We start from the raw sequence: 17510 nt of genomic DNA, 5'->3' as shown, positions 1-17510 counted from the left end.
TAAGCTTTTCTCTACTTGTTCTTCTTGTCCTATGGATACTTGGTATTAGCCTTATCCATGTTTTTCACTTCTGGGCAATCCAGCTTTATGTAACCATCCTTGCCGCATTCATAGCATGTGACAGTGTTATTCGCTGAAATCTTCTTTCCTCCTCTTGAATAACCTGCATTATCAGTTGAAATATTTCTATTCTTCGTGAATTTATTAAACTTTCTTACCATCATGTTCTTGATTTCCTTTTCCACATTTTTGCATCTGACTCAATCTCAGATTCAGTTTTCTCTGAGGATCTTTTGGTTGTAGCTTTGATAGCAATCGATTCCTTTTACTCAATTTCTTCTTCCTCTCTCAATCTACCTAGCTCTAGCTCATGTTCCCTGAGCTTTCCAAACAAGGTTGCCATACTCATGTTAGTCAAATCTTTAGATTCAGATATAGTAGTTACCTTTGGATGTCAGCTTCTATTCAGACTCTTCAAGATTTTGATGTTGATTTCTTCGTTGTCAAACATCTTGCAGAGAGCCAGCAAATGGTTTATGATGTGTGTGAATCTTTTCTGCACATCATAGATAGTCTCTGTAGCCTTCATTGTGAACATCTTGTATTTCTACACAAGGGAATTCTTTCTAGCACGTTTTACCTCATCAGTTCCTTCATGTGTTACTTCAAGAACTTACCACATTTCTTTTACTGTTTTGCATTGGGAAATCCTGAAAAACTCATCCATTGTTAGTGTAGAGGCAATTACATTACGAGCTTTAACGTCATATTGTGCTCTCCGGTTCACATCTTGAGTTCACTCAGAAAAAATTTTTAAAACAGTTTTTTAGTTAACAACATGAGTAGGTTCAAATGGACCATTGAGTGTAGCATCCCTAACACCTTTAAACATTGATTCAAGAAAAATTTGCATCCTAATTTTCTAGAAAGCATAATTTTCGCCAGCAAATAGAGGTGGTCTATTTGTTGATGCACCTTGGCCAAATGTCTAAGAAACAAAAGCCATTTTGAGGATTGAATCGATTAGTCAAAAATATTAATCGATTTGTTTTTCAAATATCTTTTGAAAACCAGCTCTGATACCAATTGTTAAAAAGAAGTGCTTTATTTCTCACACCAAGAGGGGGGGTGAATTGTGATGTATAAAAATGATTGCTTTTAAAATCTTTTTCGCAAAACAGGAAGTCTTTAAATTTTTCTTGAATCTCAAGTAAATTTGTATGCAATGAAATAGTAAGCATATTTGAATGCAATGACAGTATAATCAATTAATTGCAAAGAGAAGGGATGAGAAAATTCAAACACTACGGTTTATATTGGTTTGGCCAAGCCTACATCCAGTGTCCTTCTACTCAACCCGAGATAGAAGCTAATGCACTATATAGATCTGAGCTTTTACACCAAGGCTTTACAGCGACCTCACGTTAAAATGTAAATCACCTCTCTAACTCACTAATCTAAGCATAGGCAGTACACAAGACAAACAAGTAGCAAGAACAATCCTCTTCTGTTGTCCACCCGTTTGAGATACCCCTCAAAGTCAAGAACCACGTTCTTTTTCCTATATACACCATAGGGAACACCAGCAACACTCAGCGTTTGTCAAAGCTTTTCTTAATCACGTAGAAAGCATCTTCTTGTGAGAATGATCAGTCTTTTCTTCTTAGTCACTTGCTTCACAAGAAATCCTCAAGACTTTATCACCACGGTAATTCTTGATTCTTGGAGCTTTTCTCTCTTTTGTAAAATCTCACGGAACACACTAAAAAGGATATGAAAGTTTCAAGATCAATTCTTCTTACAGAAATCAAATCATGCGTCTATATCTAGTACAAGATAAATCAGACGTGTTTTAATCGATTACGTTATTAATGTAGTCGGTTACATTTCACAGTTAGAACAGATTAACAATAGTCAAGTGTATTAATTGAAAGCGCAATTAATGTAATCAATTTGTAATAAATGTTTGGTCAACATATTTAAAAATATGACCATTGTGATAGTTAAGTCAAGCATTTAAATAGTTTTCAAAACAATAATAGACTTACTCGAATACAGAATGCATGCAATCGATTAAGTAGAGACACTTAGCATATATTTGAAAACTTTTCTTCTCAAAATATATCACAACTCTCACTTGAAAAATATTTGTGCAAACATACGAGTTTTAATCGATTTAACCAATAATGTAATCAACTTAAAATTGATAGTTTTGCCACACTTTAAAGTTCAAATAGCTGAAGCTAGGTGCTTGTGATTTTTCATGTCCGAAAACTCATATTATGCATACACAAATTAAAACACATTTCTAATACAGTAGTATTCAATAATCAACACAATATGTTCACAATTATGCTTATACAAATATAACGCAGTAAGCATAAAAGCATGTGTAACATGTAACATAGTACATACAAATGTGTTTTCATTAACCATGTGTTGTCATCATAAAAAACAAAGAAATCATTGAGATTGTGGGTTTAGCTAATCATGTGCTCCCCCTATCAACAATCTGAACAATGATGATATATTGTACTGTAATAGACAAATAAGGTCATATGAGTGTGGTTACTATGTGATGTATTCAATGATGACCACTATTCATGCACATTACACTAGTGGATGGGAAACGGTAATATTTAGATTTGAATTTTATTTTCTCTATAGTTTAGATTTCATATTTACTAATTGAAATCATTGTATTTTATGTAGAATTCAATATGACTACTCCAATTTCAGAGAAGTCACTTAAACTCGTGAGGAAAGCACGGGTTAAATATGTAATAACTACTATATAATAGAATGTAGCAGATATTAGGATATAGTAAGTTATAAGTTTATGCTTTTAAGTCGTTTTATGCTTTTGTACATTATTATTAGTTTAACTTTGTACATTTGATTGATTTATGCTTCAAATTTTATTTATGATTACATTGAATGCTTTTATGTTTCAACATATTTTTTATTGAAAATATATGTTTCTTGATTGTTCTGTATTGTTCTGACAGTAAAATTATATGTAGGTTTGTTTTTGCAGTTGGGAATGTTGCAGAAACAGACCTGTTCTTAAAAAAACAAGGGAATACGCCTCGATTGTCACCATAATCAAGGTAGAAAGCCCCCCTATGGCATCGATTAAGGTCAGAACCGAGGCAGAAAGTTTGGCGAAAAAGAAAAATAGAAAAACACTCTACTGCCTCGGTTATGGTCCCAACCGAGGCAGTAGAGGTTGTCATATTGCATCGATTCAAAAGGAACCGAGGCGTAAAGTCATTCGAAAAAAAAAACAAAAAACAAAAAATCTACTGCTTCGGTTACTTTTGAACTGAAGAAAAATCCTACCCTTTTTAACCTCGGTTATGAATCGAGCATAAAAGGCTAGACTTTTTTCTTCGTCTGTATATGTCTCGGTTCAGAAACCACTGCCTATGAATGAAAATAACCGTTGTCATTTTCCTTAACGGCACTAGTGTCTTTTCAGTGTATTCTCCAAGAACAAAAACAAAAAGAAAATGATGGGAAAGACTATGTTAGAAAAGGATCAAGGTCCATGTTTGATTTTGAAGAGGATAGGTGGATTTATAGGTTAGTCACAAAAGATATTTTGACTAAATTCAATATATATGCATTGTAGATGATAGAATTCAATATATTGCCAATTACTAGTTTGCCATTTTTCAACTATTATAGATAATAATAGTTAAATTTATGAAATATTTTTTTAATATATTATTAACTAACTATTATTTTATATTAAAGGTATCTAATCAAGAAAGCATAAATGATGAAGACAATGAAGAAGAAAAAATTAATGATATTTATTGAACATGTTTTTTTTTAATTTTTACTATTGAACAATATGTTGAACAGTTAATTGTATTGAATAATGTTTAAAATTTATTTTATATAACAATATTTATTTTTAATTTCAAATTATTTAATTGTGTATTTTATTGTTAAAACATTTTGATGATAATAAAATAATTTCAATAATACCAAAAGAAAAAAATCCAACAATTTTGGAAACCCTAAAGTAGCTAAGGTTTGGGTAACCTCAATAAGTAGCAACAATTTTAGAAACCCTAACAAGTAACAATATTTTGGAAACCCTAATTAAATAAACTCACAATATTAAACGATGTGAAACTAAAATAAACTCTATAATACTAATAGATGTTAATGTCAGGAGTCCTATAATGTATTTTGATCTTTAAACAGATGAAGTACAGAGTCAGAAATCTAAAAAAAACTTAAAAAAGTTTAGGAAAATATTTAAAGAAATAATAGTTCTTATGAAATAATACTTGATTAATAAAAATTTTATTTATAATTAACATTTTCATAAATAAAAATATTCAGTGTCATCATCATTGTAATCATTACTACTCTTAAATTATTTTCTCAATCCTTAAACAATCTAACCATCAAATATTTCACACATAAAAAAAAAGTCTAAACATCCCTAATCAGTCACTTGTAACACGCCTGTTAAGTTTCTTCCGATTCTTTCAATGAACTAACAACAGTCCAACTGATCCATTAACTGTTCATCACTACATCAATAACATCTCCCTTTACCAAAGATCCAAAACAAATAAAAAAAAAGAAGAAACTTTAGTATGAATTAGACCACTTACCAAGATCCAAACAAAAAATAAAAGAAAAACAAACTTTAGTATGAATTAGACCAGTTACCAAAATTCCATTTTCGCTGGTCAAATATGTTTCTTATAGTCGGCTACTTTAGATTTTGAAAGAGTAATAACCATAAAACATCTTTCTTTATTCAGGTCACTTTTTTGCTTTTGAAAAAGTGAAAAAGTGAAAAAAAAAAAGAATTGATCAAAAATAATAAAGGCAGCAAGTATCTTTAACCTTGTTGTCTTGGTGTGATTTGTAAAATATAATCATCCTTACACGTTAATCAAACGAATGACAATTCAGCAATAAACAAAAATGTAATAGACTTTATTAAAATAAAAAGAGCTTAATCTAGCTTACATCCAAAATTAAAAACAAGTCCAAATATTTCATAAAAAACAATTATTTTAAATATATTTCAGGCATGTGAATAGTTTTCTTTATTTTTAGTGTGAGTAATTTTTCTCTTTGGCTTATTATTTTCTTTTAATCTCTCTAAATAGTTTTTGTTTTGTGTTTGTAATATACATATTACTTTTTCAGTGATTACTAAATAATTTTCAACGAGGCCAATGAATAATAAAAGTACTAAAAAGACAACAACAGTTATTCTACGAAGACTGTAACAAAAAAATTACAGACATCAAAAGTTAAAAAGGAATAGAAACCAAAAACAAAACATAACTATATTTTAAGCACTAAGACTATATTTAAGTTAAAATCTATTTTAATAGGTTGCAATTACCTATGCCCAATTTTATCTTCACAAATTATTTATCATTTGTATGATTTTTATAAGAGTTAAATATCTTTTTAATTTTTAACCTTTGGATATTAGGACGGCTTAATTATGATCCACTTAATAATAATCATACTTTTTTTTTTGTGAGTCAATCGGTGTTAGATCTAACCGTTGTGAAAACTTATCATTTGGTCTGTAGGTCACAGCCATCCAGTCTCAGAATGATAACTATGATTGTTCTTGTTACATGTCTGATGATTTGGACTGTCCAGTCTAATATTTACCGGATGATCATATAGTACAAATAGAATCATTTTAATTAAATGAAGTTAATATTTTTACGTGTTAAATACATCTCAAACTAACATTTAAGTTTGAACTTATGTCTAACAATTAATAAAATTAAATTAAAATAATTATTTTATTTAGTTTTGAAGTTTGAAAATTAAAATTGTATAAAAGTTAATGGATTTCAATTTTCTATCAATGTTTAGAAAGTAAAGCTATATTTAACTCTTTTTACAAATATGAGATTGTTTCCAAGAAAAAAAAATAGAGTAAAAAGAGAATGAGTGTATAAATAACAAAACACTCAAGCTGTCTTAACTCCTTTTGAATTTGTTAAAATGTCTTCAGTTCTTTGCAAACAGGGTAATTTTCCCTTTTTTGTGCAATTATTTTTTAAATTTTTTAGGTGTTAAATACATCTCAAACTAACACTTGAGTTTGAATTTATGTTTCAAACACAAATTTGAAATATTATTTATTACATAGAAAATATAATAGAATTAAATTAGAATAATTATTTTTATTATTTTTTAATAAGCTAATGATTAAATTGCATAAAAATTATTAGATTCCTATTTTCTGTCAATTAGAAAGTAAAACATATTTGACTCTTTTTATTAATATGGTATTTTTCAAAGAAAAAACAAACGTTTTGGAAACCACAAATGTCATTTCAAAAAAAGTGTAAAGAGAGAATATGTGTATAAATAATAAAAGCAGTCAACACTTCAAAGCGGATGAGACCTTGAATGCATGGTTATCTTAGGTCGGATCCAAATTTCATGTAATATTGTTAGCATCAATTATTATGTATCTGAGATATTACTCAGTTTGGAATGTGAGCTTCTTAATGATTTTTTTTTTAAAAAACTTTTCAAATGAAAAAAAAAGTATTTAAATTATCTTACGTTTTAATTCGTAAATAATATTAAACTATGATGTGATTAACTTTTAAGAATGTAATTATATTGTTATAAAATTGCTCATCTAAATGATTTTTTTTTCAAATATAACTAAAATCGTTTTATAAAATACTAGCAAAAGACATGATTGTGAACTAATTATATATAATTTCGAACTTAAGAGTATACGTATTGTGGATATTAAATTTAGAAAGTAATTCAAATGACCACTTAATTAAATTTTAATTGTTTTCTAACTTTACGTAGCTGTAATTGAGTTTTTATTAGAAATTTTTGTTTTATTAAATATTTAAAATATTTTTTATTTTTATTTTACTAATTTCTATTTTATTTTTTTATTGATAAAATGATAACATTATTCTTTTTTTCAGTGAGATTAAAAGAAAAATGAATTAGACGGATTGATAGATGATTTAGAGAACTAGAAAAACAAAAATAAAATTTACATCATTCAATTAATAATATAATCAAATACAAAATCAATTAGATAAAAATAAAAAAGTATTTTAAATGCTTAAAAATTTAATTAAAAATCCTCAGTTTTATATGATATTTAATAAAGGTTTCAATTATCAACGTGAGCTATGAACTCTAAGGAATTCTATGGACAGAAACGTTCTTATTGTCAAATATGAAACTCGATCGCACTCGCACCCAGAGTACTTTTAATTACCAAAACAAAAAAGGTTTAAAATATTTTTCTCTTTATTGAGAAAAAAATTATTTTTCTTTAAAAAAGAGAAATTACTTTTAAAAAAATCTTTTATAAAGTTGTAACATGATCGTCAAAATAAGTTCTTCCACACAACGTGATAAACTGCACAAAAATATCCAACAATTTTTTAATAATTATAATTCATAAAATTTAATTAATTTTCTTACTTTAATTCCATTCACATTATTAAATTATAAGGTTTACGATATTCTCTATTTTAATGTTACTAAGAGTCTCATGATTTTATTTTAAGAATAAAACAAAATTGTTAATAAAATTTACTGATCTCAACTCCTGCCAACATATTTTAATATACAAACTTTTCATTAACTCATTTTTATATTCTTTCAAACTATATTTAAACACGTAGACTGTCTATGGTTCACGCAATTAAAGTAGCAAAAGCCAAATTCCGATCCGTGAACAGTGGTCATCCAGGTTGGAAAATTTATATTGAATATTGTTCATACATTGGAATTTAATTTCCCGAAAACCGAATAAAAATATGTGAACAATAAATGAGTTTATTTACGTATACAAAGTTTGAGAATTTATTTGTGTTACTATGCACTCATTTCGATCGAATGAATGGTAAACATGTAAGAGAGTCTCTAACTCATTTTGTGCTCATATACTACCATCGATTGGTTAGAACGACATACAATCTTAAGGAACCAAACGGTCAACATACAGAAAAAAGTTTATCATCCGTTCAGTCTCAATAATCGTTAAGTAGAGTTAATATACAAATAAATATGATAACAAATATCGTTAAACGATTAAGGTTTGCATTGATGACCATTAAGAGGTAAATTAATTGGTCAGATTCCTTTAAATTCTATAAATAAGGGTTTAGGATTGAGATAAACTCATGTTTTACTAACTACTAAATTATAAAGGCCTACGGAGAAAATTTCTGACTTGAGCTTCTTTTGCAGGTCGTCCCTCATTCGGTGTTCAGATAACTGGAGCTAGGAGAAGCTGGACGCTCGACATCGACAGCAGGACGCTCGGCATCGACAAGAAGACGCTCGGTAGTGACAGGAGAACATTCAGCGGAGATCCTCATCCCATTTTAGCATAAACATTTTGGCGCCCACCGTGAGGCCAAAGATTTTCGAAGACACCCTAGCAAGATCATAAGGATGGCTCAAGACCTAGTGGCGTTTATGCAGGAGATGTAGAGGAGGATGGAAGTCATGCAGGATGAAATTGAAACTCTAACGGTCGACCGAGATGTAGCATGTAGGGACCGTTAAGCGAGACGGAGGGCCCCACCCAGTCAAAGGTCGACTGCACCCACTCGGACACCCATAGTGGAATTCCCAGACTCTAATAAGGAAGGCACTAATCAGGGGGAAAACAGTTCCTGGAGGAGTCCTACTCGTCCGGTTCATGCTGCTCGGGTCAGGGCACTTTATCCCTTTACAACTACAGTCATGGAAGAGCAAATACCGAAAAGGGCGCTCCCAGTTTTGGAAAGGTATGATGGATCGGGGGACTCGAAAGAGCACTTGAGGTCATTTGCTGATGCCATGGCAATCTATTCAACCAGTATAAGGGTTTGGTGTAGGGTTTCTTCCTTGTCGGTTAAAGGATAAACTTTGGAATAATTTCACTCTCTTCATCCCAGGACCATTGATAGTTTTTCAACTTTGAGACGCATGTTTGAACGACAGTTCGCTTCCAGTAAGACACAACACCTTACCTACATAGAGCTTACTAAAATCAAACAGGAAAAAGATGAAGACTTGAGGGACTTCATGGCTCGATTCAACCGAACCGCACGACAGGTAAAGGGTGTTGGTAAGAAGTTCATCATCAGCACCCTATCAACCGCCACTAGTGCAAAAAAGGTTTTTTATACCTCCTAAAAAAGACTTTTTATATCTATTTTTCAAACAGGTATAGAAGCAGGGAGTATAGAAAGTTTTCGATTCTTTATACCTGCTCTTGGACCGGTGTAAAATATTTTACTTTTATACCTGCTTTATTTATAATTGGTATAAAAATCTAATATTTACACTTGATACTCTAGTAAAGGAAATTTTTTTTATACTTGCTAGTGTTAGAATAGGTATAAAAGAATCTCACTTTTATACCTGCTAATACTATAACCGGTGTGATAGAACAAAACTTTTTATACCTGATATGGATTTAACCGGTGTAAAAAATGACTTTTTTTAAAATAATTGATTTGTATGTGCTACTATCCATATCCAGACCTGCATAAAATTGAATCCCATAATACAGTTTAAATAATCAATAACGAGTAAAATAATCAATATATTTCTATTAACACATCAAAATGTATTATTTACCTAACAAAGTCCTAAATATATTTCCCTAACAAATGTACTTAACATACTTACACATAAAATAATTCCTAAACTCAAAATGTAATATTGAAACATTTAATCATTTATAAATGATTAAAAAAAATGCAACCCAGTGCTTCTAAATATTCTTTATGATATATTGTTTTATTGGAGATTTGTCATCAAATATCTACACAATGAAGAATTATAATATTAATTCCTTAATATCATAGTTATAAAATGTACACAACAAATAAATGTACTACATAATGCTAGAGTAGTAACTCACCTCGTGATGCTCAATGTATCCACTCTGTGTAAGGTCAATCAATCTAAATGCAACTGTCAAAAAGAAAAATCGGCACAATCAAGCTCAATGTACATAACCAAAAAAAGCATAACAGACAACTAACGTTTGATTTATATGTAATAAACAAATGATGTCCTACATTCAATCACAGATGGTAATTTATGAGTTGAGAGAGAAAAAAAAAAGACAAAATATATAATATGCAGATCTAGTTGAATAGGTAACAATTTTAGAAGAAGCTTACCAAAACCAAAAACTAAAATATAAGCTATTGGCTTCCTTATAGATACCAAATTAATGTAACGTACATCACACAAACATGATTACTTCCTATCATAAATTTTAAATAACTTCATAAAAACACAAGTATTTAGGGCTAAGACAATTTTGGAAGTTGTTCCAAAACCAGTCTGGTACGGAATCATTAAGCCTACTATTAGAAATATCTAGAAATATTATGGAAGTTTTTGAGTCTGAAGCCAACCAGGAAATGTTGGGCCCATATTACAAGATCTTAATCCCAAGAACCATAATTGGAAAGGAGGAACCCAAGTAGGACAAATTTTTAGTGACAATGAGTTATGTGATAAATGTAAGAATACTAGTTTGGAAAAAAATAGAAAGATGCGATTAAGTAACATCACCCTCTAAATAATTTCCACCCACGTAAGTTTACTCAATTCAGATAGCAATCCAATGCTTTTAGGTAACCTTCCTGTAATGTTTTTAAAGGCCAAATGTAAACTTTGAAACACGTGTTTGTTGCACCATGATGAATTCTGAAAGAAATTAGAAATTTCCCCACTGAACTTGTCAAATGAGAGCGGTAAAGTCCGCAATTTCCACATGTTCCAAAAGAAAGAGGGAATGAAGTTTCCCTAAAAAAACAAGATTTATTGAGAGACACACTATGTCGAAAAAAATCATTTTTTGTCGATAAACCATTACTGATGAAGGTTGGTCATCAATAATTATCGATGGATAAATCAACAAGTAATTACCAAAGAATATATTTAATCGAATGATATATCTACAGGTAATTATTGAAGAATATATCCATCGGTAATTAATGAAGGATATATTTTTCGATAAGTTCGTTGGTAAGGTCGTGGAAGATTCAAGTGCAATCTATATTATGTTTACTCCCACATTGGGACAATCAAACCTGCAAAAACAATATTCAACCCACAATAAGACAATTAGACTTGCAATAAAGATATCTAATCCGCAATGAAACAATCAGACCTGCAATAAACAATATTCAATTATAGAATATAAGTTTAATGTTCTTGTTCAAACTCTTGCTCAAATCTTTGTATTCCTTACGTGAGTTGGACAACGATGTTGTCAACACTGGTAGAAGAAGATGGTTGGTGCTTGAGACTACTTATTCTCGCCGAATAATTTGCAGCAAGTTGTCCTGCCCTTTAGACTCATCCTTTTCTCTTCCCACCAACGACATTGACCCAATATTGTGTCTTAAGCATGTCATCGTCATCATTATTCTATCCTGCTGCATTAGGACATGACTCATGCTTGGATATGACCTATGAAAGTCTGCTTGAAAATTCTTCCTGTTCAACATTATTCACAATGTTAGTAAAGGATATAGTAGAATAAATTTAAATTTTAAAGCAATTAATATTAAAAGTATTTGCTTACATGGGTCTTTCGAGACCTTTCATCAACGAATTGGTCAGATCCCTTCTGAAGATGAGTTTGTTGAAAAACCTCATCAACATGGATAACTCGTTTCAACTCTTGTGCTTGAAACATATTATGGAGTTATACATGTACATAGAATTTAAAATACATAAGTTATATGTAATGGATATAAAAGGAATGAAAGTTTACCATACAAATTACATATGTTCATGACCAGTGATTGATCCACCTGTATGCATGGTCCCACCCTTTTTTTAAACTCTATTCCCCTAGGCAGTAGCACATTTATTGCAATAATCTGGAGAATTCCAATGTGCCAGTAAGGAGTTTCATATGTGTTACGCAACCCAGTAAGGGCATTCTCTTGAACTTTGTGCATCTCTAAACATCTTTGACTGCCTATGAGATGCTTTAGTATGAAAATTTCTATGAATTTGACTTTCATGTTCAGGAATCCACTGTACCTTCATCTGTGACAATAAATCACATACAAATGATATTCTAATGCAAACAACATTTGAAAAGACACAAGCATGGTTTGTTGAATGGGGTTTAGAGCTTAGTCCATGTTAAGAGTAGGTCATCAACAACAACAATTAACATTTTTTTCATTTGAAAGGACACGAGACATTATTGTCGTTCTTCGAAAAAAATCAACAACAATTAACATTTTGTCATGTCCATCGGTATCTTTAAGAATAACCAAAATTTAACGTGCAAGAGATATCAACCCCTCACCAATATTACCCTCAACCAATTTCATGCAATGTCTCCCTTGTCATCATGTGATAACTGTTTGTGCATATTCTCATATACCGCTAATGAAATTTATCAATCTTGTTTACAGCCTCAACATCATTAATAAGGCTTATCAAGTCCAATTTCATATGCTATATATGAAATGAAGATTATTGGTCTACTTATACTGGTACAAATTTCATACCAAATCCTCAAATGTAACATAAGATATGAAGAAGAACAACTACTACTTGAATCCATAATGAAATGAACCAACCAATTTCCAATAAATCGAAAAAATGTTTTTATTGTCAAAATGAAGGTCACACGGGAACATGTTCTTATCATGAATAACTGTTTTACTTCTCTTTAGTCTTTATTGTTTTTTATTATTAATTTACTCTTGTTCCTTCTTTTATTAAAAGATTATCTTTAATAACATAATTATTTAATGGATTACAATTTTTGTCGATTACAATAGCCTAATCAAGATGGAACATCAATATGCGTTCCATTATGATAATTAACTACAAGAGTGTCTATAAAGGACCAAAAATGGTAATCAATTACATTCAGATTATAATCAATTATAATTATGTATTAATGACCTCGATTACGATTATATTCATATTGTAATCGATTACATTAAGAATTATAAAAATTGGATGTCGTTTTATCCTTATACCACTTTCAATAGCATCTCCACACTTCAGTTTGAAAGTCGTCCATGCCCCCCATGACTTTTGTTCCGACTATTAGATTCAACTGAAATCGTGTGTACGGGTATGATTTCTTCATATATAATGTCGTGAGACCCATGCATGACTTGCCAATTTCTGCAAAATTTTTAAAATTTGTCTAGTAATATAGCCTACAAATTTGCTTACTTTTGTAAATAAATTGAAATATTTTTCTGTAGCAGCATCATTCATCCATGTCATCATATGGAACTGTGGTGGACACACAACAATGCTGAATTCTATTTAAGATGAAGGTAAGACTCACGAGGTTGTTCATGTGATTTTAAAAACTGTAAGTTCTATGAAAAGGAAAACGATTTAGAATCCTATGTACTCTCTGATACTAGGCTAGTTAGATAAACTCAAAGAAGAAAGATACACTAAAAAAACTAGAGAGTAAGAAACAGGGAATTTTTATATTATCGTTGCTTTGAAGAACAAAAAACATAAGTTACAAATATATTATAGAAAGAAAAAACAACCAAATCTTAGTAAGTCCCTCTCTAAACAAGAAATTGCAATTCATTACATAGATTATAAACTCCAAAACTGAATGTCTTGCACTAGTAGCCATAAATCAGGTAGATTACAAGAAAAAGACATAACTATGCTTGTTTATAAATCAGGTTGAAGGTAAAACATATGAATATAAAAAATAGAAGCTAGAACATGCCTTCCTCCTGCACACGAGTCCCCTGCAACAGTTCGCCCCATTCACTAAAATCGTTGGTATACACAGTCTAACAATCTGTTCAGAAACCTTGTGTAAATTTCTCCATGGATTCCAAAGTAGAATTGACCTTAATAAGCCCCAAAATTTCTCCATGCTCATGTACAGTGTCCCATGAAAAACATAATCTTCATCAGTTTTCACTGTTCCATATTCTGCAGGCTTTGCTGTTGTTTGATTTCCATCAATAGGGCAAGTTTTGTTAAGTTGTTCACCACAAAGGCCAACATTCCCTTCAAAACTTGAGACACCAAAGGTTTCAAAATGTCGTCCTGATGGGATTCTTCCAGAAAGAGAGTTGTGTTACAAATCTAACTTGCCAAGAAAATCAATTTGAGAAAGAGAGAAAAGAATTCCCCCATTAATATGATTTCTTGATAAGTCAAGGAGACTCTAGTGAACTTAAATTTCCTATCTCTGAAGGAATTTCTCCACTCAAATTATTTCTTGATAAATTCAAGGAAACTAATCCAAGTAAATATCCAATCTCTTCTGGTATATCACCTGTCAACTTATTACTTGAAAGATCAATGCTCTTAAGTTTTAACTCTGGATGGTTGAATTCCTGTTCCACACCTTTCCACATCATGCTCTTCTCTAGGGAATAATCTCCCGTAACAAAACTGCCATAATAACCTATATAAGGGATATTGATCAAATATGGATCTAGAATATGACTATTGTTGATGCTCTTTTTAGACAATGCAGTCAAATTCTTTAAGCAAGATGGAATTTTTTTTGATAACATATTCGTTGAAAGATCCAACTCTTGAATATGCTTCAAATAACAAAACTGAACAGGAAAATTTCCAGAAAAGTGATTCTATCGCATGTTCACGACTACCAACTGCTGCATACTTTCTCCTATCCATGATGGTATGGGACCAGACAACATATTTTCAGCCACATCCAATATCTTTAAATAGCTGCAATTCTTCAAAGTGGAAACTAATTCACCCATTAGGTTATTGTTTCGTAAAACCAATACCTTTAAATTAACAAGGCTACCCATGGACACAGGAATCTTCCCTGACAATTTATTTCTGCTTAAATAAAGAAAGAATAATCCATCTACAGATTTCCAACAGTTTGGGAGCTGTCCCTTCAATTGATTATTTGATAAATCCAAAATTTTCATTGCAGAGGTGTTTTGATCACATATGAATGAAAACAGATCTGAAACTTTATTGAAAGCTTCAGCTCCGAAGCTTGAAGTAGAAATAACGGAATTTTTCCTTCAAATTGATTTGAATTCAGAATTATGGACGCCTATTGAGAAACTTCAATGATAAACTAGGAATTGCACCGGTAACATTGTTGTGAGAAATATTCAACATTAACATATTTCGCACTTTGTACCGAAACCATTCTGGTATGTAATTAAGCCCATTCTGTGAAATATCGAGTGCCTTTAGTGAACTTTGTGTATTGAGCCAACTAGGAAAACTTGGACCCAACTTGCAAGATCTTAGTCCCAAGTTTATTATTTGGAAAGGAGGAAACCAACAAGAGACTACCTTTAGAGACAGAGAGTTCCCTGACAAAGACAGGTACCTTAATTTCGAAAAACTGAAAAGATGGGATTCTGTGACGTCACCCTCCAAATAATTTCCATCCAAGTACAAACCCTCCAACTCAGATAGCAATACAATGCTTGCAGGTAGAATACCGGTAATCTGGTTATAAGAGAAATCCAAACTCTGCAACACGTGTCTATTGCACAGTGAAGAATTTTGAAAGAAGCCAGAAATTTCCCCACTTAACTTGTTATTTTGGAGGTGTAAAATCTGCAATGTGCATATGTTCCCATAGGAAGATGGAATCTCACCTTGAAGTTTGTTATGAGAGAGCTCAAGAACTTCAAGGGAGTTCATCACATTTCCAAATTCATCTGGAATGGGACCTCCTAACACATTTCCATAAAGGTCAAGTGTACGGATATTGGTAGTGGAGTTGAAGAGCCAATAAAATATGGATGATGATTTCAACATATTGAAGGAAAGATCGAGGATGAAGAGAGAGGATAAAGAATTTGTAATTGAAGTAGTTGATATTAGAAAACTATCAATGTTATTATAAGAAAGGTAGAGCTTTTGAAGATTAAGGCTAAAGTTTGACAATGATTGAAGCGTTGAGGATGTCAGCATCTTATAAAAGAGAGATCAAGGATGGTAAGAGAAGTGAAAAAGTTGGAATGATAAAGAGATTGGATATGGGTATCTAAAAGTGAACAATCAACTAGCCTTAACTCACTTAGCTTTGGAAATTTTATTGTTTGCAACCAGTCAGGATTAGGTAAATAATAGAACTTAATATTTGTTAGGTAATAGAGATTAGACAACCACTCTGCATCCTTAGGTTTGAGATCAAAATTGCCTTCAAGTCCAAGAGTGTGCAAGAAAGGAAGATTCCCAACCTGGAAAGGGAGTGCTCCAAAAAAAGAATTTCCTGTAAGATCAAGGTACCTCAACTGTGACAACTTTCCAAGTTGATAAGGGAGTTCCCCGTTAAGATAATTGTAACTGAGATCGAGATACCGTAAGTGTGTAAGGCTTCCAAGTTGGGTAGGAATGTTGCCACCAAAATCAGAATCGGTGAGATTGAGATATCTTAAGTTGGTTAGTGAGGCAATGATTTGTGGGATGTCACTCCCCAAAAAACAACTTTGACTGAGTTGCAAATGTTGAATATTTTGCAAGGGAAACAATGAAGTGATATTCAGTGTACCACTCAAAAAACTGAGACGAAGGATGGTTACATGACCTGTTTGATTGTCACATTGAATGCCTTTCCATTTGCAACAATCTCGACTGCTGTCTTCATCTCTCCATGTAGACAGCATGCCAAAGGGCTCCACCAGGCCATGCTTGAAGTTGAGGAGTGCCCGTCCCTCCCTCTCAATGCAATTTATTTCTGCGTTATTGTTGAACCCCAGAATGGGTGCTGCAGTATGCAACAAAAGCAGAAGTGCATAAAATAGTTTAAGAAAGCAAGTAGACATTCTATTTTTGAGGATGTAAAGTAAAGAAGGTTAAAATATGGAACCATGAGTTTATTTAAGCAGTTTGGGAGAGTATATGGTGGTGGTGCTGTCGTGATATGCACTAAAAATATTATCGTGTAATATGTGTTGAGGATTTTCGGTCATATAATGCAAGAAAACGTGTAGCACGCTCTGGAACAGTTTCATTAATTAAATTGTAGTTGACGACTAAATTGAAACATGCAGGAAAAGTAGTGAGAAAGTCATGCAAAATTTAAAGCTGTGCATACAACACATGAAAAGGGCTCGTGTGAAGCAAGAGATGACAACAAAAATTACATATCAATTGCGTGTTGAACATTGTTGTTATTCAAATTATATATTGTTCTATATTGGTCATCGACTATTGCTTAATTCCAAGTATATATTACATATATCTAATAAAGAAAACAATAATTCATAATACTTAAATAAATTTATTGAATTTATAAATTAATATAATATTAAATTTGAATTTATTAAAATAAAATATGTACAATAATATATATAGAGATGCACGTATACATATATTTTCAATTTTATCCTTATGACTAGTTTTGAACCCGGCATGGCTTGGTATTTCTTGTGTGTGTTTTATGTTAGTATATACACATAACATAACATAATATAATATAATATAATATAATATATATATATATATATATATATATATATATA

At 31.3% G+C, this 17510-nt stretch overlaps 1 pseudogene; it reads right to left on the bottom strand.

Annotated features, from left to right (window-relative positions):
* Positions 1–13647: 13647 nt before the first annotated feature.
* Positions 13648–16811, bottom strand: LOC148199476 (receptor-like protein EIX2; annotated as a pseudogene).
* Positions 16812–17510: the final 699 nt, after the last annotated feature.

Source organism: Vigna umbellata, chromosome 4, assembly GCF_029865625.1.
Source record: "Vigna umbellata cultivar VRB3 chromosome 4, Vumbellata_1.0, whole genome shotgun sequence".
NCBI classification, from domain to species: Eukaryota; Viridiplantae; Streptophyta; class Magnoliopsida; order Fabales; family Fabaceae; genus Vigna; species Vigna umbellata.
The sequence above is the reverse complement of the archived record's forward strand: the minus strand, read 5'-3'. Positions and strand labels throughout refer to the sequence as shown.